Here is a 27331-nt window from a genome sequence, read left to right as displayed (position 1 = left end):
CCATGTTCTGGCCAGCAGACTGTGCTCCATGAGCAATGCAAATGCACTCCTTTGTCCTCAGATGCTCCTTATGTAGTTTTTGATGCTTAGGGGATGTGGCAGGCTCCCCAGTAAGTAAGTGAAGCAGGATTCCCTTAGCGCTGGTGGATATTTCCTCCAGGCAGCATCTGGGGAGCTGCCAAGTCTCTGCCCACAGCTTGAAAGAATCTAGACCCATGTATGGATCCTGTGCATGGACCCCGCAGTCCCTCTCCACTCCCTGCAGATCCTTTAGGATGAGGTATATTGCAACATATCTTGAAAGCTTTTCTGCTTTGTTCTCCACTCCAAATGTTTGTGTTGGCAATGCATGTCCAGCTTATCTCATGGAAGCCATTATGGAGCATCTTGAGGGTCACTGCGGTATGTTTTTCCTCGGAGATGCATGCGGTCCCTGGACATGGGTCATGCAGGCCTTTGTTCACCTGGCAGAATCTGGACCTACATGTGGCTCTCACAACACTATGTGATCCCCTGCCAGGTTCTGCAGCCCCCTTATAGAGAAGCCTGCCACAATGTGGAGAAAGGAAAACTTTCCTCTGTTTGTTTACAGACCTGCCTGCATGCAACACATCAGGTCTGCACCATTTTCAGCCTCAAGGCTACCCCAGGGGTGAGCGGTCCATCTTTGTTCATTTCACAGTGTCAGCACTTACTTTCAGCCTTGTCTTCCTGTGGAACATACCTTACTATGTTCTTTGCTGTTGCTGGGCTTGAAAGCTCTCCAGTGCTGATGATGAAGGCAGAAGCATTTGGGGCAGAGTGTAGAGCTTCCCGGGGGTCCTTTCCCCCAGCAAACCTGTGCATGGTTCTTTTTGTGCCAATACGGTGCTTCTCTTGGCACCTCGTACCCATTTGCCACATACTTGTTGGTGGGAGAGGGAGAATAGTGTCGGTAAGAGCGTCTGCTGCCATTCAAAGCTGAAGAGCTTAACTGCAGTGTATGAGAGGAGCTGTGATCTTCTGCTTTTGGTTGTGGATGTGGCCACAGGTGCTGGCTCTGCAGCTTTGCAGTGGGATCCTGATTTGGAACCTTGGAGGAATCGTGTGAGTACACAGTGCATATAGATCTCATTTGAGAGCTGCCAGGTTGCACCCGGAAGACCAGCCTGACCCCTCTGCAGATGTTGCTTATGAAGAAGTGTATCACCACATGTAATGCAAACGTTCCTCCTCTGTGTTTACTTACAGCTGTTGCACCAAGGATTCCTTCGGCACGTTCTCAGATGGATCTTGGTTTTGAGCCTCAGGAGCATCCCAGGGGTATGTTGTCAATGTCTGTTTAGCAGAAGGAACAAACATTTCCTTCTTGAGAGGAAGCTACTGTCAAGCGTTGGGGAGCTCTTAATGCGTGCAAAGCGCATTCACTGCCATTCAAAGCTGAAGAGGGGCATCCAAATACACAATGGGAGCTGTTCTGCCTGTAGTGGCAGAGCTGGCCATACAGGATGGCTGTCAGCTTCCCAGCAGGATCCTGGTTTGGGTCCTTGGAAGTACGGCATGGGCAATGCACACCTATTCATTCCCTGAGACACAGCTGGAGGTAGTGGCTGTTCAACATCTCCCTTGCAAGCGGGCTCTTGCTCAGGAGGACTGTAAGATCATCCTCATCCTCTGCTGCTAAGACAGGGGAACGAGGGACAGGAATAGAGTGAATAATATAATTACTTGCATTCGTCCATGGCACTGTGATTCCATCAGCAGTGCAGAACTAACTCATGAATGTGTTGTACTTTCATTTTCTCCAGGTGCTGGTGCTGAGAGAACTTCAGAGAGTGTGGATCATAAACAGGCAGAAAATCACTCCACAGTTGTGGTTCTTGCCATCCTGTTGTCTGCTTATTCTGGCAGCTTTGCATTACCTGGCGAAACGGCTGCTGAAGAAGAGACAAGAGTGAGTTGTTTCTCCAGCAGTCTTTGCTAGATGGCTGCTCTGTGCAGGGAAGCACTTGCAGTGAGAGCATCCCAGAACACAGTGAGCTGTGGGCTTCCCTCTGCTAGGATTTCTGTGGAGAGATTTCTGTGGTATTTGTCTGTTAAGTCATACAAATTTGGACTCTTTTCCAAAACCCCTTCTTTTTGTTGCAGGGAGGCAGTGCTAGGTGAAGCTGGCTTTGGAAGGAGAAGCAAAAACCCAGCTCCATTAGAAAAAGCTGAGAGACTAGTGAGAATTACCATAGAAACTGATATCAGCACCACTGGCAGCTGTGCAGCACTGAGGAGTGCACACAGGAATCGGATGTGTTGGCAGGCACAAGAACCAACAACATTGCCACTCGGCGATTGGTTGAAGATACTGTCACCCCCAACTGCATAGAGGAGGGCTGCAGATGATGTGTTTTCCAGTTCTGTTGCGTAAATAAACATGCCAAAGCCAAAGAAAGTGTTGGTCGTCACATTTCTTGCTCTCGCTTTTTAATAATTGAAGATGTAGCAAGTCTTAATTTTCTACACTGGTTTGATTTTTTGATCTTTTGTGGAAATTATTATGACAGTGCTCTCCTTATTGATGAGCATACACCATCAAGGAAGAACTGTAATTTTATACCATCTCTCATTCACTAACATTGAAAGTTCTCCTAGTTGGTAGGAAGTCTCTGATGGGACCCAATATAGGGGCCACCTCAAGATGAAGCCCCACAATGTGGAATGCCCTTAAGATAGCTTGTACTCCTCTGAACCATACTCCTGGTGTAAGGCACAGCTAAATAAGGTAGGCTGCTGGATTTTGGGATGGTTTAGGCAGCCCAACAGGGCTGTTTCTGCGGCACAGGGAGTGCCGGGCACATTTCTCCATCTTCCTGGCATGTTGAGTGAGCCCTGCTCTATCTGCTCTCTGCACAAAGAGACACAGCTTGTGAGGGACATCTGGAGATCATCTAGTCCATCTCCCTGCTAAAGCAGGTTCCCTACAGCAGGTGGCACAGGAAAGTCACCAGGCAGGTTTTGAGTATCTCCAGAGAAGGAGTCTCTACAGCCACTCTGGGCAGCCTGCCCTGGTGCTCTGTTCTTTGTGCCGCTCTTCAGGTGCTCTTCCACTGACCTCCATTCCTGTTCCAGACTTTGGGAATCTATTGCTGGTGCTGACACCAGGCAAGTGGGATTCCTGTATTCCTCTCCACCGTGCTACCCAAAATGCTCGAGTCTAAATCACACGCTGCCAAGAGCTCAGAACATGTGCAGGAAGCAGAGTAACTCTGACAGTCTGTTGTCTTTCACCTTGCATTCTGCACCGGAGTAAAGGAATCCTTGGAGATGCAGGCTGCCCAACACAAATGCAATGCAAAGACGTTTTGGTGATTATAGAACAGTGCTTGGCACAGCATCAAGACTTTCTCTCCAAATCAACTCTCCCAGGCAAAGATTGATATTTGTATTTTATTGCTATTGTATTTTAGGAACTTTCCAACGAAACCATTCCCTTTGAAAAAAAAAAATTAAGATGAATTTATATTTAGCAAATAGTCTGCAGATCACCAATAGGCTCTTTGGGCAGCATACAGGCACTGTGGTGGTGTGCGTGGTGCTACATGATCAATAAGGGACTGTATTAGGGAATATACTTTTCACAGGGAGTGTATATTCAGTAAGTAAATAAAAAGAACTAGATTGTATTGTACAGTAAAATGGTAAGCTAAATTTTTGATCACTAGGACCAGCAAAAGAAAGCAAATGTTATATTATAATGCCAAAAGCCCCGCAAAAGCTGGCTTTTAGTCTTGCTCGCTTTTACCCAATGTCTCAGTGAGAACAAAGTTTCTGTTCCTAAGGAAAAGCTATACTTGATTTCCTCAGCTACCTGAACAATATTTGAAGCCACACTAGTCAGGGCAGATGCTAATCTGCAGAATGTGGCATTTTCTAAGGTTGGCTGCATATCAGCCTCTCCCATGCCACAGCTTCATGTTGTTAAAACGTCTTTGGGAAACCCAGTAAGAATGATTGCAGTTGCTCACTTGGGAGGTCTGGCTGCTCACCTGAAAACAGGGATAACCAAGTCTCTTTCCTGCTCCACTGAATGCCCAATAACTCTAGGTCAAGTGCCATCAGCAAAAGGTTTAAGAGCTTTTCCCATGCTCCATTCTCTGTATCTTGTAACATGGATGGCAGATATGCTCCTGAGGCACAGATATTCAGTTTAAAACCCAGAAGCTAAAGGTAGCTTCCCCACTTCTTGAGGAAGAGCTGTAGCCAAGTGGCCACCAGCTCAGGGGTTGGCAGAACCTACCCACAGATTTTTGAACTCAACTCCCCATTCCCAGTCTTGATTCCAGACAGAACAGAGCAAAATTGGTACTGGTTTGGGAAAAAAACAAACCCACTTTTTTTTTGCCATGTCTTTGGGTCTCTTCCAACTCAGGATGTTCTATGATTCTATGATAAGTGTACGTATACATATCCACTTCTATCAGAAGAGGTATTTTTTCCTGTATTCCCACTGCTCAAAGCTTATCTAACATTTCCTCCTAACCTTCAGACAGGCGTTGCCTTCCAGAAGGAACCCAAACTGCAACTTTCAATGCAAGTCAAGAAAACGTTCCAAATGTGCATTTAGAATGGAATTAACTATAGCTGGAAAGCTCCTTGGTTATTTGCTTTCTTTTAAGGAGCAGATGATCTTCTAATGCTGAGTTTGAATATTTTTAATCAGTACTTTCAAATCACTGATTACTTTTCTGACAAGCTTCATATTCTTCAACAGCAGTTGTCATTTCTGATGTTATAGTTTAATTTCTTTCTTACACTTTGTGAGCTTTAGGTATCATGTTTTAAAATAGTTGCCAGTGGATTACTGTAATATTTTCAATGCTTACCAAAATGATCTCATCAGTTGGTTTTAAACACTGGCCTTGTTCGCCCAACTTGAGCTTATTCAGAAAGTACCAAAAGTGTTTCCAGGAAGATGGCTATGATGAAAAACTGTCCCAGTGCAGATGTTTTGCTTCTGTTAGAAGTACATACTAAAAAAACCAAACAAACAAACTTGAAACTGCTACTATTATGTAAATCTTTTTTCTGTTAAAATGTTCATCTAAAGGACCAAGGCAGAAATTCAAAAGGTAGACTTAATGCTGTGCTAAAGATTTCCTGAAGTGAGATAAGCACTGAAATGATGTTAAGGAGAACCACAGAATAGAAAGCTACTGAAAAAAACAGGGTGGGGAAGGAGAAGCTTGTTGTATCAACAAGCATGTGATTAGGAACTTTATCATAGCAGAAGACAATTAACCACCGAGGGCACTCACTTGCTTCCCCCTGCAATCACGAGCAAGAGCCTTGGCAGCAGCTAAACACAGGGTGTGTGCTGTGCAGAGCATGGGGTATTCTGACCTTCACGCTCTGCACAGGACTGGTGGCCAAGGAAGCTCAGCACCACAAATATTTTCCAGTGTCATGCTGCTGTGGGGCACAGTATTTTTAATCATCATCTTTCTGTATGCTAGCACTGCCTGGGGACCCTAGGGAGGCTGTCACCGCAGGGGAAGACAAAAAGGTCTCCTTCCCCAGCCTTTAAAATGTTCCTGCTCCAGCAGCATGCTCTGCATTTTGGCATCATTTTGCTTGTATTTATGGTTTAAATATGAAGAGCTGCATTATGATACCATTCATTATCTCAGTTTAATAAACGTCATAGTCTTCTACCTCACAGAATTACGGAATTGCAGGGGTTGGAAGGGACCTGAAGAGATCAGCCAGTCCAACCCCCCAGCTAAAGCAGGTACCCTACGGTAGGTTGCACAGGTAGGCATCCAGATGAGTCTTGAATGTCTTCAGAGGAGACCCCATAACCTCTCTGGGCAACCTGTTCCAGTTCTCTGTCATCCTCACTGTAAAGAAGTTCTTCCACATATTTGTGTGGAACTTCCTGTGTTCCGGTTTTTGGCCACTGCTCTTGTCCTATCACTACACACCACTGAAAAGGGTCTGGCCTCATCCAATTGCCTCCTGCACTTTAGACATTTATAAACATCGATCAGATCCCTCTCAGTCTTCTCTTCTCCAGGCTGAACAGTCCCAGGTCTCTCAGCCTTTCCTCATACAGGAGATGCTCCAGGCCCCTCACCACCTTTGTGGCCCTTTGCTGGATGCTTTCTAGGAGATCCCTGTCTTTTTTGAACTGGAGAGTCCAGAACTGGACACAGTATTCCAGATGCAGCCTCACCAGGACAGAGATGAGGGGGAGAATCACCTCCCTTGACCTGCTGGCCACGCTCTTTTTAATGCACCCCAGGATATCATTGGCTTTCTTGGCCACAGGGGCACACTGCTGGCTTATGGCCAATCTGCTGCCCACCAGGACCCCCAGGTCCTTCTCTGCAGAGCTCCTCTCCAGCAGGTCAGCCCCTAACCTGTACTAATGCATGCAGTTATTTCTTTCCAGGTGCAAGACTCTACATTTGCTCTTGTTAAACCTCATCAGGTTTCTCCCTGCCCGACTCTCCAGTCTGTCCAGGTCCTGTTGAATGGCAGCACAGCCTTCTATGTCAACCACTCCTCCCAGCTTCGTGTCATCAGCAAACTTGCTGCGAGTGGACTCTATCCCATCACCCAGGTCATTGATGAAGATGTTGAACAAGACCAGACCCAGCACCAACCCCTGGGGAGCACCACTAGTTACAGGGCTCCAACTAGATTCTATGCCACTGATCACAACTCTCTGAGCTCGGCCAGTCAGCCAGTTCTTAATCCACCTCACCATCCACTCATCTATCCCCCACTTTCTAAGCTTCATTACAAGAATGCTGGGGGATACAGTGTCAAACACCGTGCTGAAGTCAAGCTCCACAACATTCACCTCGTCATTTACTTGCTGTTAATGCATAGGCCATAATCACTGTGGTTTATTTGGCCCAGTTGAAGGTTATTTACCTATAAGCAAGAAGGAGACATAAGCTATCACTTTGATATTTGCATGACCTGTACTGAGCTTGCTTTACATCTCTGCATTGCTTAATTGCACTCAGAAATGGCACCACTATGCATTATTTCCACGTTCTGCACACAGTGCTCAACTTGTGTTCTATTTAGATCACGAAAAAGTCTGCTTATACAGTTGCTTTCTACTTCTTGCTAATGGAGAAAATGGAGACAAAAAAACCCAACAACACACAAACCCCCATAATAGCAATAAATGAAGTATTAAAATAAAGATGACAGTTTAATGGGGATTTGTTTGAACAGTATGTTTTTCTTTTAACAAGTTGTTCTGGTGCATTACTAATGGTTTTCAACAGCCTGAAATGGAGCTGCTGAAAACATTATGAGGTTTGCAAACATCTTATGTTTTGGGCCACTGGTTAGGCATGCAAATGGTCCTACTGAGCTTTCAGAGCTGAGATAAGTGCTCTAAGCCTTGGAAAGCAAGTTGTCTTTCTCCTATTGAACATTGTGCTTCAGCTGTCAGTCTCAATTTTTTATATACAGATTAGCTTTTCTGAACAAAGAAGAATTTGTCTATTACCACGAGGAAATGCTGTCACCTGATAAGACTTAATCTTGTGGTCATTATTAATAATTTTTTGTAATCACTCCTCTCTTATTTAGGCTTACTTTCTTGGCGAAGCTTTTGGCTCACTGTAAAGCTGTGCAAAGGAAAATGCTGGAGAATAACCACACATGACTTAATGCAACAGCCTCTCTTCACAAAGCTCATCAGTAGACTGGGATTTTCTTAAAAACTTTACAGATTTCATGCTGAGTGCTTCCAAAATAATACTGTAACATTGAAATGGAAAATAATGCCATAGACAAACCCAAAGCCAGGTGCCTGGAGAAACCTAGCAATCAGGCATTTATTGTATGCATTTTTATGAAGTAGATGTACAAGTCTTGGTTCTCTTACTGTTTCTCCTGGTTCTGTTGCTTCTCTTCTCCACCACTAACAGAAGTTTGGGGATCTTGGCAACCTGATCATGGCATCACAATAACCCACACAGCATTTCTGTTGTGCAGTGCTGTCTTGCCCATAAGCCATGAGGGAAATTCCTTGGTGGTTGTCAGCGCACAGAGCCAGCTGTTCATCTCTGTAACAGGAACAGCCCAGAAATAGCTGTTCTGCTCAACGCTTCCAGCCACATCAATCTCCATAACAGGCGCTGGGATCTCTGCACGACAGCACTCCATAAAATTACTGCATGATGTGATGGCTGGCACCCAAAATAGTGTTTGAGCCCTGGCTGCTGGGGTTAGTCCTTGTTAGTCTGTAGTGCCCTGACTGCAGGACAGTGCAGCTTCTGGTGTGACAATGGGAGAGCACTTTGCTCCCCACTGACTGTTGCTGGAGAGATTGGTGCTGGAAGCTGACTCATTCATCTCAACCTTCCCCATTGCAACATTTTTTTCACCCAAGCCCTAGAGCAAGGACATTTGTCTCTCCTGAGGGCCTGCAGGACACCCAGGCTCCTGGGCACATCTGCCTCCCTGCTGCCCTCTTCCCCATGGCCATACACACATGAAAATGCTCCCGCTCCATTTCCTCCACACCTTGTCACAAAGGTGAACAAGGGGCACTCAGCTTCTGATGGAAGCATCCACAGCAATATTATTAATAGAGGCAATGTATTAAGATGATAAATGCTTCCACTGCACAAAACTCACTCTGAGGTCTCTGTGTCTCCTGTTGTACTGTGTTTCCTGTTCCTCCTCCCCACGGCTGCCACTCCTCTGGTCCATGTCCTAGTGAAGCCAGTGAAGCCAGCACGCTGCCTTTGCGCTATGTTGGGCACCTGACAGAAGGAACATCTGCATCCCCAGAAAGCCCAATAAGAAACTTTATTTGTGTTTTGCAGGCATAGGTGCACCGAAACCATCACCAGCAATTAGTAAATTGCCTGTATTTTCCTGTAGGCTCAAGCTAGTGTTTCCCATTCTCCACTGACAGATCTTCCTATGTAGCCTCACAAAGCGATGTTTCAACTAATATGTCGTCTTCTTGCACATGATGCTATTGTGCAGTTAAGTCAACCTGATTAAAGTGAGAAAGGGCATAGCTGCTAACCAAGGGCTCCTTGCTGTACTGACAGCAGCCCTGTGGAAACCGAGAGGCAAAAGGTGGCCCCTGAAATACTCAGCAAGCAGATTAGCTGTGTTATCCTTAGCATTGCTTCTCTGCCTGGATGATGAAAACGGTTTCTGCTTTTGCTTGTATTCTTATTCATGCTGAGCCAGTATCATGTGCCACCCTCTCTGGAACATGATATAAATCCCTTATTTGACCTAAGTATTTGCTATGAACCTGCAGATAAGTATAGCGTAGCCCACGTGTGTTCTAGCATGAATACCTTGAGCTGGGCACCCAGCCACTCAAAGGTGACCAACTAAAGAGATACGCACTGTGGCTGATAAGAAAAACATTGGCCACATGAGGAAGGAACAGCTGGTGGTTTTCACTCTTCCGGCCCTGTCTTGCCATGAAACCCAGTAGGAGTTTGTAGCTGGATTTTTTTCATCTGCTAGTTCTTCCATTTCTGTTTTGCATCTGCAATAAACGTAGAGTTCTCTTTTCCTCCATAAATTTTTTTCATACAGATCCAGTTTAAAAATGAAATAATGCACAAATACAAACCTCTCCCAGGACGACTTTCCACTCTAACCCCATTCTGAAGTCAGCAAGAATGCTAAAGTCAGGAGTGTATTCACCTCCTTACAGTTGAACAGAGAATCAAAGTTGTTCTTATGGGGGTTGGAAAGCTGGTCAGTACCATCAGTGGTGCACAGTGTACCTCATCCTCAGGTAAGAGTTTCCATTTGATCTTAAAACCCCACTGACTGGGTTGGTTCAGGCTACAGTGGCAGACTAGAGACTCACATTGAGACTGGAAGCCCAGCCACAGGCAAGTGAAGTAAGGCCAGTTGAATGTGCAGTGAATGTGAGAGCTTATTTACGTGACTTGCCCTTGGAGTGCTCCTGAAAAGTGAAGGCAGGCACGAGAATAGCTTCTTTTTTGCTTTTTTTTTCTTTTTCCTCCTTTGGCAACAAAAGCACAAATTCACATGGTTCAGCTGATGGTCAGCTGAAAAACAGCTACACCCTATCAGGTAAATGGAGCTTAGGACAGGTTTTTCTCCAGTGGATTTTACATCAAGTAGATTAGAAAAGCTTCAGAAGTTTGTGTTCCGCACATCACACTGTAAAAACTAAGCCATGGCAAGTAACCTGCAATAAGTGTCTGTGAGAACTGATAAGGATGCAAAGGAGCAGGAATTCAAAACAGATAATCTGAAAAAATGCAGAACCACGTATGTGCACAAGACAAGCAAAACTGATACTTGTTAAATATGGTCTGAAGGACCTCGGCTGAGTATTAAACCTCCATTGTGCAAATATAGCAAATAGACATTCCGCATCCTACAGAATTAAAATATTCAAAACGACTGGTTGAATTGCAACAGAGGCATAGAAAATGATACTGATACTGTTTAAAGTGGTAATCCTAATGTTGATTAGATCTGAAGTATACATTATAGGCTTCTTATAACATTTTAATTGAGCATATGCGTGTATTTGTTAGCTTACTTATGGGTGAATCTGGTGGAAGACTGTCTCAGTATGTTGTGAGGACCCAGGACTGTCCCCCCCATGTAAGAGCACTGTCACTGGGCTGTAAGGTCTGTCCTTTCTGCTTTCTTTTTCCCTCCGCTTCTTGGCCTCACCTTGGATGTCCTCCCTCTTCCTAGGAGGAAGCTGTCTGATAGGAAAAAGACATCGTCTTCTCACTTACTGTAGAAGAAAGCAGCTGTGGGATTTTGTCAGCCCTTCAGTGCACAACCACTTGGGAGGGCACAGTCTGAGCCTTCCTCACAGTGTCAGAGCCCAGAGAGCAAAGGGACTATCACCTCCCACAGCTCTTGTGAGGTCAGACATGAGGTAGGTACCAAGTGGTTGAAGGAGAAACACTTCCCGTGCCCAGAAGCCTAAACCAAGGCATTTGGGGATTTTTAAACTAAAAAAGCAAAGAGCCTGTGCATCAGGGGTCTGTAACAGTGCAGCAGAGGGCGTGCAGGATCTTCTGTGTCAGGCAGCTAAACCCTGTCCAGGCCTTTATAGGCTGCATCTGGACCTTACAAATTTCCATCTGCAATGCTTCCAGGACCCGTTCATATAGCAGACTAACAACCTGTAACATTTCAGTTTAAAATGTCTTTGGAGAGTTATAGTAAACATTGATAATATAACAGAGAATACATTTCTATTTTGTTTTTACTATTACAGCTCTTAAAGTAGAAAGCATTTCATACAAAAAGACTCTAAAACTAATCTCCTCCTTTAAATTTTACTGAAACCATCTATAAACCATTTTCATAAAAGCATGGTAAAATACTTGCCCTTCTGCTTCTTCCCTGTGTGAGTGGTGCATGAATTTCTGTCTAAGCTTCTGGAGATGAGGACTTAGAAGCAAATATTGATGCTGTCTTAGCTTTTGTGCTGTGATGAACACCGCAGTAACAGAGCACACCAATAAAGCGCTACAGTTCTGTATAATTATTGTATTAATTGGAACATTACTTACAGAGAGGGCTGCCTACACAGCATGCACCTACTTTCTGAAATGCTCACAGCACTCAGCGCACAGCAGGCAGCCAGCATAAAAGTTCGGTTAAAGAAACAGTGAAATAGCCATCCATATAAGTGCAAGTTAATGAACGGAGTCCTCCTGGCAGGAAGACTTGAATGTGAGCAACCATTTTCAAATTTAAGAGAGGTGACCTTAAAAGCCTGCCATGCCTCAAAAGTAACGCAGTGTTTATGATGATGCTGGTGGGGCCCAATAGATTTAGAAGAACAATGAATATAGTCTGTTGAATTAAAATACATTGTATAATACATTATACGTTATAAATTCTATTCTGATAAAGAGCCTTTGTGGAGACCAGAGTAAGAAAACAACGATTTCAACCGGTAGGGCCGCCATGTAGCATTTAAATTAAGTGCTGAAATAGCATTTCACATACTAAATCCTGTGCGTGGCAGTTGTTTATGGATCCCTCTTTTGTGAAAGTTTGGTCCAGACACCATGAAAATGAACTGCCACTCCCTCCCTATGCACCTAAAACTGAAATTAGTGCCAACTATTCAGCAAAGCGTTTCATATATGCAATATCCCCATAAAATCCTTTCATCTGGCAGAAGGGAAATTGCCATTGCAGTGTCCAAGTGACTTCTTAGCAAACTCAATGGAAAAAAAAAATTTGCAATGCGTGCAGGATTTCTTCAAAGCTAACAGATTTGATGGATTGTTTTTCCCAAGATTAGTATTTCATTATTGAATATAAAGTATGGCACAGCTACTATGTCATTACTCATTTTTACAACATCAGCTCAAAGTCCATGAATGACTCTGCAGTTTATTCAGCACAGGTATACAACACTGTGTGTTGGAAGAGATTTACAGCACTCAATATTTTCATAGGATAGTTTGTAAAACCCTTTTTATAATTTGCTTCCTAAAATGTCACCTCTGCAGACTTTTGGACAGACGGTCCATCACATTTAGGACTTTCTGACCTAGCTCAATTTAAAGCAGGACGATAATTTTTGCCATTAATGAAGAGTCGTCATTAATCAGGCTTTCATTGTAGGCTCTTCTGACGCATCATTTGTGATGTTAGAACATACACACTGTCCTTGTAAAATGAAGCCAGTCACTTCCTTGGCAATTATATGGTATAACAGCAGTCTGGATCCCAGTTAATCATCAGTGAACAATGAAGCATTTTATGTTAGGTGTTCAGAGGAACATGGAGCACTCTAGTGCCTAATTTCCTCTGTGGATCCTTTCAAAGAATTGCAGAATCACAGAACGGCTTGAGTTGGAAGGGACCTTTAAGCCCACTCAGCCCCAACCCTGTGCCATGGGCAGGGCTGCCACCCACCAGCTCAGGCTGCCCAGGACTCCATCCAACCCCGCCTTGAGTGCTTCCAGGGATGGGGCACCCACAGCTGGGAAAACGTGTTATAGAGAAGCACTTAGGTTAAAACTGTTCAGCTTTTCAAAATAAGATGGAGAAAAGATTCGGTTACAGTAAAGCTGTACCTAGGACTATTTAATCTAACGAGGGACGACATAACAAGAACCGATGACTAGAAGCTGAAGCTAGATACATTTAAATGATAATTAATGTCTTTCCTTCTAGCAGAGAGAGTCATTAACCTTTGAAACAAACTACCAAAGGAAGTACCAGATACTCCATTTATTGAAAATTTCAAATGAAGACTGTATGACTTTCTGGAAAATAAAACACATCGGTGGAGTCCACAAGGGAAGTTTTTCTGTGATTTGAACAGTTTTACACATTAACACCTTCAGTTTTAAATACCCTAGCTCTCTCTGAAGTACAAAAACTCCAGTGTATTTGATAAAGACGTGAAAAAAAGCTGAGACAAGGCAGGACACATCTCTCAATTAGCATTTTCATTGGAGTGCTTTTTACTGGATTCCCAGCAGAAGAGCACCTGTGCTTGGTGGATCCAATACTGCTCTTTGTTTCTGTGCAGCAGAGACCCACCAGCAGCAGGATCACCGGGATGCCCATGCTGCAGGAGGGCAGGAGGACAGTGCTGTGCTACAGGGCTGCTCTCAGTGAGTTCTCATATCTGGGATTGCCCCGACCCAAGTTCATCACCTTACACTTGATCCTGTTAAATATCGTCAGGTTCCTTTAGGCCCACTTCTCAGGCCTGTCCAGGTCCCTCTGAATGGCATCCCTTCTTTCTGTTGTGTCAACTGCACCACGCAGCTGGATGTCATCAGCAGACTTGCTGAGTGTACCCTCAAATTCACTATGTCATTAATAAAGATGTTAAAGAGCACCAGTCACAAGATGGCTCCCTGAGGGACACTGCTCATCACTGGCCTCCACGTAGACATAGAGGAGTTGACGACAACACTGGATGCAGCCATCCAGCTAATATCATATCAACCAAATAGTGCATCCTTCAAGTCCATGTCTCTCCAGCTTAGAGAAGGATGTTGTGCTGGGCAATGTCAAAGGCCTTACTGAGAAGTCCAGGAAAATGACATGATTTGATCTTGCCTTGTTGACAGATGCAGTTACTTCATTGTAGAAGGTTACCAGCTTGACTAGGCACGACTTCTTTTTTCCTCAGAAAATACTGAAAATCAATAATGTATTTATTTATTTTTAATGTTTTCTGTGGTGGTTTGAATACAGTCAATTACCTTGTGGTTATAACATCCATCTGTGTACATCTAGGTACCCATTTTAGACAGACCTATGTTGTACGAAAAAGGAATAGGTGGTTACCAGACATTGTCTGGCATTAATCTATGGGTCTTATCCCTCTAAGGCACCCTTGACTGGGTGCAGCCATTAGCATTGCACTTATTCAAAGGCTTTTTTTTAAGTTTAAAGGTTACACAAGAAGAGAAATAAAGTATGCTATTGCTGGCATTGAAAGAGCAAAGCTGTCAGAACCACCACACTTCAACATCATGAGGAAAAACATGAAGTACTTTCCCAACTCAGGAAGAAGGATTTAAGACATTTGATGTTCCCATGCATTGGGAATGTTAGTGAGTACCAGTACTAGTTGTTAATTTCCAGTTCAGTGGTCACATTTCACATCAAGTCACTTAAGTACCTTGAAAATCGATGCTTTGTACTTGAATATCACTTGGTTACTCCTTTCTTAGTATGAATGTTGAACAGGTAGGAGGAAAAGATCCATACGCAGTGCTCAGTGGTAAAGTTTTAGCCAAGATAACATCTTTTCAGTGGTCACTTTTTGTAAAACAGTCTAGAAAGAGATAGTACAGAGATCTGCAGATTGCATGCAAACGAACAATTGCTCCTATGTTTTGCTTATGAAAGACATATTCAGTTTTTCCTCATTTAAAGATTCTGACATAATACTTAAATCATCTACAGATGACACCTATGTCTGCAGCTGAAAGCCCTGTGATGGAACAGTAGCCCAGGGCAGCAAAAGGATACTTGAAGAGACATGATGTCCATGTTATTTGACTTCCCCTCATGCCTTACAAAAAGTCAGAAAAGGGAGCAAGCTGGCAGCTTCCACCCCTACAGAAACATCAGCTGCTTGCAACAGCCCTCCCACTTCTAAAATAAATGGGGATCTGCTGACCTTGTGCTCTAAGTGAAAAGGAGACAGACATAAAATAATCATTCCGGCTGAGCTAAGAGCATTAGGCACTCACATGGATCAGCCTCAATCAGACATGCTGAATTCCCCTCCAGATGAGGGGAGGCCCTGCTTGCCAGGCTACTTTCCCAGATAGCAGACAATGATGAGGAATGGCACTTGAGATGAGCAGTGCTTTCCAATGGCTAGTGGGTACTAGAATCCAACTGAAAGCAATGGCAAATAGTAAGACCCATGGCCAGTGAGACCATTTCAAAACTGTACTCCTGGGCTGGAAAGGGCTAGCTGAGCACTACCAGAAGTCTACCTATTTATTTGCAATTAGTAACTACTGAAAAAGATACCCAGCAGTTATGTGTTATTTGCCAATCACTGAAAACAAAACCCCAGATTCCCTGACAAATACTATAGAGACCAGTATTGGCAAAAGTATGAGATTATTTCAGATTGTGAATGTTGGTTAAAAAACAGTTAGTAATTCCTTGTGAGTAACAGACATTCCTATGAGGTTAGGGAGATGTAAGGATGTGAGAAAGCTATACCCCTTCTCCATTAATATCTGCTGATGTGGCATGCCTCTGCTTTCATCACTTTATGCAATCTGACTCCAGTGCTCTGCAGTGTCTGTTTGATTATAGCTGGGTCTGCTCCTGTGCATCACCACCAACACTGCTACCAGCCCAAAGGAAAGAACCAGCTAGCGATTCAGACAGCACTGAGATACAGGGAGGCTTTAGGCACTGTCACTTTTCGAGTCCCCTGTGTGGACGTTAGAGAAGTGTTCTTGGAGAACGATCAGTTGGAGAGCAAGAAAATCCAAATTCCTCACTTCTCTTTATGTCAAAGCCTATTTTTCCCTGAGAGTAGCTACATTTACTTCATAATTCCGGATCAAATCGAGCAGAAGTAGGCAATAGGCATATTACTCCTGCAGTTTCAAACACTGGTGGCATTCCCTTGGCTCTGTGACAAGTTTAAAACCATTACAAATTGTTGCTAGATTGTATAAATAGTTACCAAGCTTTCTCTGAAAGCCCACTGTACTTCAGTAGTGTCTGGATAGAATTTTGCACGAGTTAAAGCTGTAAATAGTATCTTCTTCCCTCCAGTATGATCTTCCTTCCAGAAATGCTACTCCATACCACTGGTTCATTATTTTTTTCCGAACAAATTTGCCTCAAAATATTGAGTTTTTGATTGCTTCCACTTAGTAAAAGGAATTTTAAAAGACTTAACGAAAGTAAATTAAACCTACCTCAAGGAAGGTAAGCACGTATGTTTAAGGGGACATTTAAGTTGGATGGTTTTCCTACAACCGATCATACCAACCTGTATTTGATTCATGGCTAAAGTGGGTTACTAAAAGTTCACATTTTAAATGTAAACAGCTTTGATTAAAGTTTTTTTTTTTTTTTTTAATGTTGCAATGCTACTGTAACATTGTAATAGAGACAACTCAGGCAAACCTGTGGTAGGTCAGATGCTTATCACAGCCATCTGTTACGGTTCTGGACTTCTTTCTCCCATTTCTCTCCTTAATCCTTGACAATGACGAAGAATTTTTCTGGCTGTTGTAACTGTACTCACTCATTTCTGTCACAAGTTCATAGAAAGTTTGATTTACTAATGTGAAATATGAGTTGCTGAAACATGTGAATTCATACTCTTTTTTATTCTTTCTTTGTGATTACTGGAAGCTTTGCAGTTTTAAATTTTGTTTCTGACTCTAAATATATCAAAGCTGTTTATGTTGCCAAATGCCAAAATACACAGATGGAGCCCATTTAATGGAGTCGATTTTTAGTATTGGATATGGACATTTCATGCAATCAATCTGACATCGTCTCCATAACACCATTTTTTTTTAACTTTTCCATAAGGTAAATAGGTGTTCGGCCAAATCCTTTTGGCTCTACTCTTAGGAATTAATTTCACGGAATTCACTCTGCTATACGCTCACAATATACAGACTGCTGAGTCAATGATATTCTATTTATTATTTCATTTGAAGAGCTCCTGAAATGTCTAGTAAATTTTATCTTTCTGGTAACTCCTAATACTGTGTGTGTATCAGAGCCATGTGCACACCACATTCTATCTTCTCAAGAAAGAAAAAAACTCAGCCTCCACTCTCCCCAAATAAAACGGAAAATGGAAGAAATAAGAGCTTCACCTCTACATACGTGTTCTTTGGCCTTGACTGTATTTATTGATCGAAGATATGGAACTAAGCAAACATGAAATTATTCTTCAGAAACACTAAACTTTTTTCTTCCAGGAGCCTGAAAGAGTGCCTATGAAAGATGGCTGAATTTAACAATGATTTCTGGAGCCTGAGCTGTATGAAGAATAGAAGGATTATGTTATTAGAACCCTACCTGTGACAGGACTGGAGAAGGTTACTTAGATCCTGTGGCTATACTACTATATAGGAGTGAGATGAGCTGCTGAGACCAAGTGACAAGCACAGACTCATGCTCTGGGTTTCTCTCTCCTCCCATGTGCTTATGTAGCTCAATGGAACATACTTCTTTACATGAGCTTTTTGACAGTTCAAGTTGTTGGAAGTGATGTATAACTTGTTCTCCAGCTTGCCAAAGTGGCGTCTTTGTAATACAAAGCTGCATATATGTATGTCATCTCTGAGACTGTAAAACCTTTTGAGATTGTATTGGGAGATTGTGTAGAATGCAAAGACTCAGACTTGGAGCAGTCTTGTCCATGCCCTCCTGAAGTGAACTAGTTTGAAGAACTGAGCCCTGGCATTGATGGAAGACAGAAGCCAACCTTCAGGGGCAGCTAAGCAGAGAAGTTCTCCCCTTGTTGACCTGAATTAGGGATACAGTGCAATTTACTGTGGTTTACCATTCTCCACAGTTCAGTTTGAGATTTAATCTGGTTTTGGTGTCCAAGCAACTTAAGAAGGAGCAAAACATTCCTCCATTTCTATCACTGTTTCTGTTTCTGGAATACTATAGTAAGTGAACAACCCAGAAGTTCAGTGTTTCAAATGCTGGGGGATGATTAGCTACACGGGCAAGCCTAAACACCCTGCAACTTCTGTAAGGCAAAGGGAGGACACTGAAAGATTACGTCATGCACTTTCAAACACGGTACTTTCACGCACAGAGAACCTTTCAGGTGCTTTTCCAGTCAGATGTGGCACTCGCAGGACAGGATCCTAAAGAAACTGGTTGGACTGAGGAGACTTACATGCAGTCTGAGACAAGAGGGGCACAGTGCTCTTCTCATAACAGATGAATAGAGTCAGGAAAAATACCAGGACTGAGGAGAATCTTTACACCAACACTGTGCAGAGTTCCCTGGGATTTCAGACTCCTACAGGAGTATTAATGTTTTCCACCTACCATATTCAGTCACTCATGTTAGGAGATGAAAGCAAACCTCGTGTAGGATGTTCTGCAACCAGCTCCAGACCAGAGAAGGCAATTCCCAGTGAGCAGAGCTCATTTGGTATCATTCCCAGATCTTGCCAATGAGCTGCATGGCACATACCAGCAGTCACTCAGCAAACCTAGCCAAAGCTCTGTTATTGATCTCAAATGTCCTCTCCTTTCCCCAGCAAGGCACTGGAAATAGCATAAGGCTCTCCATTTACTTGGCAGTGCAGCCTACGGACACAGCAGGGAAGTGCTGTGGGACTCATCACATGGCAGAGACAGATGGGTTCTTCCTGCTCTTTACCTCCTCCCATTGCCTGTGCTTACTTAAATGCTGTCCTCCCCTTACCCTGCAGACTAAACTCAAGGGATATTGGATGGCTGCACAGTTAGCATTGATACCCATGGCCGTGCTATATTCTGTGCACTCAAGTTCTCAGGAGTTGCCATGTCATCCTGTCCAAATCTGTTCTCTAAGCAGGTCATGGGGTATGGTTTACAGAGGCATCAGTCCAGCTGAATATTCTCATACAAAGTCATACAGTTTAGAGGGAAGACTGATGTGCTACAAGAATGTCAATCTAGATAACAACACCAGGATTTGAACATCTCCACATACCATCAAGACACTACAAGGGATGCTGGTATTGGACTTGTCCCTGAAGGTCCTCCACCATGTAGCTGGCTGCTGAAAGTACATTCCCCCCTCCTTGTTGCTGAAGGAAGTCAAGGCCCACTTAAAGTCTTCTGAGGGACTCCAGCTGTCAGGTAGGACTACCTATGTCAGTGGGATGGAGCATGGGTCACAGCTGTGGAGATAATACTCTCATGCATACAATACTAATGTCTGCTGAAACAAGCAAAGGAATAGCCAATGAGAAGATAAAGAGGAAAAGAGCTTTTATGATTGTTCCTGATGACTAATGCTGTGCCTAGGGCCCCCTACACCCCATGCTTCTAATTAAGTTAGCTTGGAGCACCTGAGGTGAAGTAGGGCAACTCAGCTGAGACAGTTCAAAGGCAATTTGTTCAGTAGAGCTGAGGAATCAGACTCCTAGGGCTAAAGCTAGGGAGAACACCAACCTGGAGGTACATGAGAACAAGTACCTGTAGGACTGAAGAAGGCTTTCCCCCACCATTACAGGCATGAGCACTTAGCTGAGACAGGTAGGAGTAAGAGTAACTTCAGATCTCCAGGATAACTTCTCTACTTATAACTACTGTGTATCCAAGCAAAAGAACAACTGCGCTTAAAACCTTGTGTTTGTGATGATCTCCCCTCAGCTTTTATCATTCCATAGCTGTCTGCCCTAGAGTTCCTCTCAGGCCCTGCACGATATGTGAGGCTGTCTGTGTCAGGGACAGCCTCAGAGAAGAGCTGAGACAGAGCAACCATCGAGAGAGTTAAATGACAAACACCTTCTATTCTACCCAATGAAACCATCAAGTACTCAAGTTTGATTCCCAAATATCTTGGATCTGTCTTACTAATCATAACCTGTCTGTGCTATGGCTATGGTCCAAGACTATAGTGAATACTGTTACCTTGTGTTCTGATAGCAATTCCCACCTCTTTTTGTCACTGGTAATTGTTCTCCCGATTGCAGCTGAGTGGTCATTACTATTATAAGGAACACATAAAATGCTAATAAAGGGTTGCTTGTTTGTTTGCCTCACTGCTACCTCAGGCATTTCTCTTATACTTATTGCCCATCATTAAAGCATGCCCTCCCTCCCCTGGGTCTCATTTCCAGATAAGCTCTGTGGCCCCAGGAAACATTTTGCATAGTTTAAAAATTAGCAGTCAGTCTGGAGATGGGAGGATTGCCAGCTAGTCAAGCAGCACTAAAAATCACTGTTGTTTTTGTTTCTGCCTGGCTCAGTACTCCACTTCTCAAAAGCAAATGATATGCTTCAGTTTCCAATGTTTTTCCTATACTTGCTTTACTGCCCTGTACTGTCTATTGAATTTTATTCTTAGCTGTGGAGAGCATTGCCCTGCTATCATGAAATACAAATCCCAGTTCTCCTAGTGCTCCTTCTGCTTCTTTTTTCATTCTTTAAAGAAAAATCAAAATAGGAACCAAATAAACTAAGACATAGTCAGAAAGAAGTAAGGAAGGGAAGGTCTAAGTGAGACCGATGGGACACTGAGGAGTAAGGTTAGGGGAAGGAGAGGGTCAGATTAACAGACAGTAGCCAGAAGTCAGCTGTAGTCGAGCTGTATACATGAGCTATATACTGCTGTTTGGGGTGTATGAAAGAAGTCAGTTAAGTCTCTGGAATGGAGTTCTCTGTCATCTAGAGGCCACTGCAAACAGAAACAGGGTGAGTAGGAGGTCATTCAAGCCCATACATTATATATTTAATCATTGTTTCCTCTAATGTAAAGCTTATTGCTGTAGGCATGCTTTCCATTTTATGCATCCCTCCCTTGGGCTGCGCATAATTCTTCATATTGTGGCTGACATTCGGGCATCTAAATTACAGCTCTCTATCTTGCCTTGCAGACTGCAGTGACTTTTTTGACTTTATAGTATTTGCTGTCCAGATGGTTGCTGTCAAACAAGAAACAGGTGGCAGCACTGACATGTGGTTTGCCTATAAATTTCTTCACAAAACAGCATAAAACTGCCAAACATTCTTAACGCTGGATGGTCTGTATTATTAAAAGCCATTTCATAGTAGATAGCTTACTAATTTCTGTGGGACTCAGAGAGACAGAGCCTTAAAAATGTCTGTGTGCAACTTAAAGACAACAGTTTCTCCGATTTGCACATTCTTTCCCCAAACACCTGATTGCCTTTTCACACTTGGCTCTCAGTTCCTGTATTTTCATCTCCTTTCTGCAAATTCTGCATTCATTTCTAGAGCAGGTGCCCAACAATGGATGTGACTGCAGCGGTGAAGAGGGCATTGGTGAAGTGGGCACAGGAGGAAGGTGAGGAAAGCCTAAGGAGCAGTGTGGGTGATTCAGGAGTGCAGGACCTCATCATCTGCAGGTCAGTATGTCCATTTAAACCTCTCTCATTCATTCCCTCCACTAGATGGTACTAGGGCAACACATTTGTCTTCACAGGCTTCCCCAGCGATTATAAACATAAAAATGTCCTGCACATAGAAGCAGTGAATGGTCAGGCTTTTCTGACTACAAGAAACTTCTGGCAAAGACCATTAAACTTCCAAGGTGAAAAATTCAGAATTTACAAAAGGCCACAAAACAGGTGGCCTGAGCAATCCTAGCTTGATATTACACCTATTACAACATTATTCAGATGCATATATCATGTTTCTTTATTCAGTTTTTTTTTTTTTTTTCATTTCTCCTCTAAGGGCATATATAAAGCAGAATACTGTTACAGAAAACACATGGTAAGAATTACGTTGCGGTTACATTCTACTACAGTCTTCTTCCCCAAAGTTGCCGTTTAATGAAAGGTTAATTCATTTGCCTGTCCTCATCAAGACATGCATTGCTTGTTGCAACGTATGGCATTCACAGCAAGGCAAAACTAATCCTGGTAGTTTGCTGGTGTTGCTGGCAGCCCAGTAAATGATAGTAGTATCTATGACTTCACAATATTCACACATCTTATAGTGATGTTTTTAATACCTGAAGTTCCATATCTTTGGGATTTTTTTCAAGTGGAGGAGTGAGTGAACATATAGAGAAGAGTGAATCTGCATTCAGGCTGGATGTTAGGAAAAATTTATTCTCTCAAAGAGTGGTAAGGCACTGGAGGAAGAAGGGGGTGGAGTCACTGTCCCTGGAGGTGTTCAAGAACTGTGTAGATATGGTACTGAAGGACATGGTTTAGTGGGCATGGTGGTGATGGGTTGACGGATGGACTAATTGATCTTAGAGGTCTTTTCCAACCTTAATGATTCCATGATTCTATGTTCATGGCAGTACTGTGGTTCTTAGGTCCCAGGTAGAGTGCAGTAAATTCCTCCATGGGCAGGATGGTGAACACCTTTGGCTATTTGAGTTGTAGGCTCATCTGAATGAGATGGATTCTGCCATTCTGCTTCAAGACAAACAGAACTGCAATAACGTTTGTACAACTTGTCAGCCAAAAATGCTGTACAGCAATAAAGGAACAAGCCTCTCCCTCTGTGCTGGAGGCTCTGTCAGTTCATCAGACAAGTGCAAAGCTGTCTGAAAAGGAAAAAAAGAAAAAAGATGAAATAAACACCTAGCTATTAGGGCATGTTGGCCTCTCTCGTATGTCTCTCAGACTTCTAAATCAAAGAATCACTCAACTTCTTTGGAATAAAAATTTATTGACTCTCTGCAACAATAAGCCACAATAATTTTCATTTAAAACCACTTCAAACTTGGGCTCAATCTTGAATACTTATCCACTACTTCTACATTGCCTTCATTTTAGTTGTTGGATTTATATATATGATAATTCACGCTCCTGCATTTTCTCAGTGTGTGTGACTGGAGGATTTAAAGCATTTGGTACATACCCTTTTCACATCCTATGGCTGTAAGACCTCCCTGAACTCTAGAAAAACACTAGGAGAGACAAAAGGAGAAGATAATGTACCCTTCACGTTATTTCTTGCTTATAATTCTAGAAGATTTTATTGGTCATGAATGTTACAGTATGACATTCCTCAGGATGTTTCAAGTTGACAGCATCAATCTCTGGCCAAAGTATACATAAGATGATTTGAGAGCACTTTTAATGAAAAATGGGATTTTCATAGATTTTGTTCTTTTAACGTACATATTTCAGAATTCTATTAAAGGCTACATGGAGGAAGACATTTGGAGTTAGTTCCACCAGCATTAAAGCGAGATTAATTTCTCCTTTTTTTTATTAGTTTTTTTTTTTTTTTTTAGAACTGGTGCCATTCTTATGTTTCTATAAAGAGCTTTTCTGCCTGCTAGCAACTCTTTACTTTCTAATGAACCTATGACTGACAGAAAGTTGAGCTTTTCTTTCCTCCCACTAATACCACCATTGTGTGCGCCTTGTTAACCAGTATTGTGTATCAGTCACAAGCTGACTCCTTTGTGTCTTTGTAAAGTATCAATTTAGTCAGCATTATCTACTGGGGAGACAATGGCTCTGGTACGCTCGAACACAAAATCCTGTAACATCATAAGCCCTAAAAGCAGTGGTCTGGCAAGGAGGGCTGAAACATGGGAGGTGGCAAGGATGGTGCTGCCCATGCAAGGACACAGTGAGAAGGACTGGCAGGTACAGCACAGGGACAACCTAGGGAGCACCTCCATTCTGGCCACTGGTTGGGTTGCTTGTTGGGAAAGAGCTACACCATCCAGATCTGCCTGCCAGCATTTCTCCTACTTGACTAAGTTGACATCTAACATCACTGACATATTCCCAATGCCTATTTTGATTTTTGTTTGATCAGTCTTTTCCAATAGTGAACTCACTTCTCTGCACTGAAAAAAAAAAGCACACAAAAGCAAACCCTGTGCGTGGAATGTGCAGAACGTAACAGCTCCGTTGCTGGACCTGGCACTCTGCAAGGAGTTTACAGCTCCTTGTTCCTGCAGACCAGAGCTAGCTCTCCAACAGTTTCCAGGCAGACTTGAAACAGGAAGGGAAGACCAGCTTCATCCCTGCTTTCATGTTTTACTGCTGGGCAATGGTCAGCAGAAACACCCAGCCCCCCAGTGATGGCTGCGTCCATCAGACCAGAGAGGGGGAGGGCAGCAGCTCTGTGGGGGTTCTGTGTTTTGGATGAAATTGTCCCTTTGTTAGTCCAAAATAGCTCAAATCGGGCAGCTTTCCAAGCATGCAGTGAAAGACGTCTGTTTGAGACAGTGCTCCGAGCAAGCTGAGGACGGAGGGCTGGAAAAGAGGTGCCTGACTGGCTGGGTTCCCACTGGCGTGATTAATGTAATGCTGCTGGGATTTTACTGCATTATTAATGAAGTGTTAGGGGTGCCTGCAGCACTGCAAAAACATCTTTGGAAAATTATTACTAAAAATCTGAATTGGCGTATCGGATAACCTTTCCTATTATTTTCTTTCCCTGCCCATAGAGCCCTTGTGATGTCAGGGGATGGCTATGAATACCAGCCAGCAGAGCAAGACCACGCAAGCGCTGTGCCCTCCACTTCCCAAAGAGCGGGGGCTCAGAGTACCTACAGTGCACCCCCAACATTGCTCTGGGGCTGCACCCAGTGGTGCTGGGTCCCATCCCACAGGAAGGGCTCGTAGGCATCACTGATGAGCAAGAAGCTTGCATCTCAGGTGATGATCAGTGTAAAACATCTCTGTTTTTACTAAGCTGTTATAGATGATATCTGAATTTTTTTTTGTCTTTTTTAATCATCTTTGCCACGTCTTATTATTGTTTTATTTTTTTTCCCCTAAATCATCAACTCTTGTTATCTATATTTTAATCATGCCCCCTTTTCTGATGGTAGCAACTGGAGGTTTGGTTTAGGGATGTTTTGTTGATGTTGTTATTGTGTTTTTTTTTTTTCAAAATTTAATTTAATTTAATTTTTTCAGACTGCTGCGCTGTCATCAGGCTCTGCCTGTCTGAAGCTTCCCGTTGCTAAGAGACTTTTCCCCTCCGCCCTTTTTGCAGCCGGTTGCCATAGCGCTGCCAGCCTCTGCTATCAAGAAGCAGAGAGCAGTCATTACTCACCGCCTCTCCTCCTCCAAAAAAAAAAAAGAAAAGAAAAAAAAAAAAAAGAAAAAGAAAAGCAGGGCTGAGCGACAAATACACACTCTCTTCTCTTTTTAATTCATTTTGGGACCCAGCAGGAGGATCCCTGCACATTTCAGCCTCAGATGCACACTGCGATATTTTCTTGCAGAAGTTCTTGCTTTGGTCTCTGTGCTGAAACACCATGAACTGCAGTGCTGACTCATGGGCACCTGTGACGTTGTCCATGGCAGCAACAGATATCTCAGGATGTACTTCCTAAGATGTCTCTCGTACCTGTGCAACTGGCACTGCACCCTCCTGATGGTAATTCACTCTGGTGTAAGCAGATGTTCTGCAACTCTGCAAATCAAAGCATCCTTCCTCGGGAACACTGTCATATGGGTAGAGCTTCTCTCTTGAGATATTTTTTAATAACAATAATATCATAATCACTAATATATGTGCCATGGCTACCATCAAAGCACAAAAGAATACATTCTGTTTAAAAATTAGCTTTTCAAGTGCACACAATTTTGTATGAGGAATCATCCCCAGAAAAATAGAGTGCCTTCCATTTTTTTTAAGGAAAAACATATCGCTAGTGGCTAGGGTGAGAGGAAAGTTAATGTCAGCCCTAAACAAAAAGAAAAACTTAACTTATTTCAGCTCTAAAATTGAGAGTTTTCACGTTGCCGGCCTGCTGGCTGCCAGGCTTTGCCAGCTGGGCACCACAGTGTAACACGGAGTGTAGCAATGCAGACCTGGAGCTCTCAGCATCCTTGTCATCCAGTGTGCCTGGTTAAAAAAGAACTATTTGGCTTCTGTATAAAACTGGAAGTGTGCGTACATGCTGTAACATGGTTTGCTAATAACGAATTTGGTAATATAAGATTACCCGTGTGAGGATATAAATTGTGTAAGTTAAGTGTGAGATGGTATTTGGGCAACAGAGGCTTTTACATCAGTGAATGTTAAAAGCAGTACGTGAGTTTGACAGAGAATAGCTTCAGTTATTCTATTATTTTAGTTTCCATTAATCATGGCAAAAGCCTCCACCTCGGTTGTCAATATAAAGCTGCTCAACATCCAGAGAACTTTCTTCCCACGTTCTGCAGTTGGTGAGATATTGTGCTAATAAATGCAGCGAGGAGCTACACTCCGTGTCCTTAAATGCCCTTCCATTTATCCAGTCCAGCATCTGCCTGCTTGAACAAGTGCATCAGATACAGGCAGCCTGCCAGCTATTAAAATGTTACACCTACCGCCATGGAGCTAAATTGTACATTTTGTTTTCCCTTGTCCTTGACAAGGGCTCACTCCTAAAGGAAGAGGAATGTGCTTAATGTCTGCTTGCCTCAAACTCCCTCTTTATCCAACTATCTGTTCCCTGATTTGATATTTTATATTCTCTTCTTTTCATGCTGTTCTTGGGAACAATAAATATCATTGTGCAAGAAGAGACATTTAAGAAAGAACCTTTGCCAACTGTATGGAAAACTGATTTCAAAATCCATTTCTACTCTGATGAAGCATGGAAATCAAATATAGTGGAAAAAAATAAATGGGATTATTTCACCATTTCTTTTTCAATTGGGATATTTTTGTTCTTTTGGGGAGCTGACCTGAGATAACTTCATCTAGAGGTCCCTGTGCCATCATCAGAATGCAGACATCTCCGAGGAATTCTTTGGTTTCAGTAAATTGCATTTTCTTATTGGGAAAAAAATACAATAAGAAATATTATTCAGAGCTTTACTATTTGTTGTTCTAAAGGAATTCAAGATTTGAGAACGGTTGTATTCAATAAATCAGAAATTGAAGGCCCGTGGAAAGCTCTAGAAATACTGATTTAAGGCAAAGTACTGGCAAATTTATTACGTGAATACCCTTGCCTAATCACAGAATTAGGTAAAGATCCATACCCTTGCTTAGGCTGCTTTAGTTCTGGGCTTCATTTCACCCAGAAGAGAAATTACTGGAATAAATGTTAAATATCCAAATCAGAAGTATTATTGCCTGTGTTCCCTGATGGTTGAAATGGTAATGGAACAAATTGAACATTAACCTAGTAGGACCAAGGCATCTCTGTGTGCCTGGTTTTGACATCTGAATTGTGCAATAA

The 27331-nt window shown here is 42.9% G+C and overlaps 1 long non-coding RNA gene across 1 annotated transcript; it reads left to right on the top strand.

Moving 5' to 3' along the window:
* LOC110408073 lies at window positions 19435–26979 on the top strand. The gene is made up of 4 exons (XR_002444148.1): window positions 19435–20892; window positions 21441–21566; window positions 24593–24803; window positions 25068–26979. It is a non-coding gene; the product is annotated as an uncharacterized LOC110408073 (long non-coding RNA).

The sequence above is a fragment of the Numida meleagris genome, chromosome 1 (genome assembly GCF_002078875.1).
Source record: "Numida meleagris isolate 19003 breed g44 Domestic line chromosome 1, NumMel1.0, whole genome shotgun sequence".
NCBI classification, from domain to species: domain Eukaryota; kingdom Metazoa; phylum Chordata; class Aves; order Galliformes; family Numididae; genus Numida; species Numida meleagris.
The sequence above is the reverse complement of the archived record's forward strand: the minus strand, read 5'-3'. Positions and strand labels throughout refer to the sequence as shown.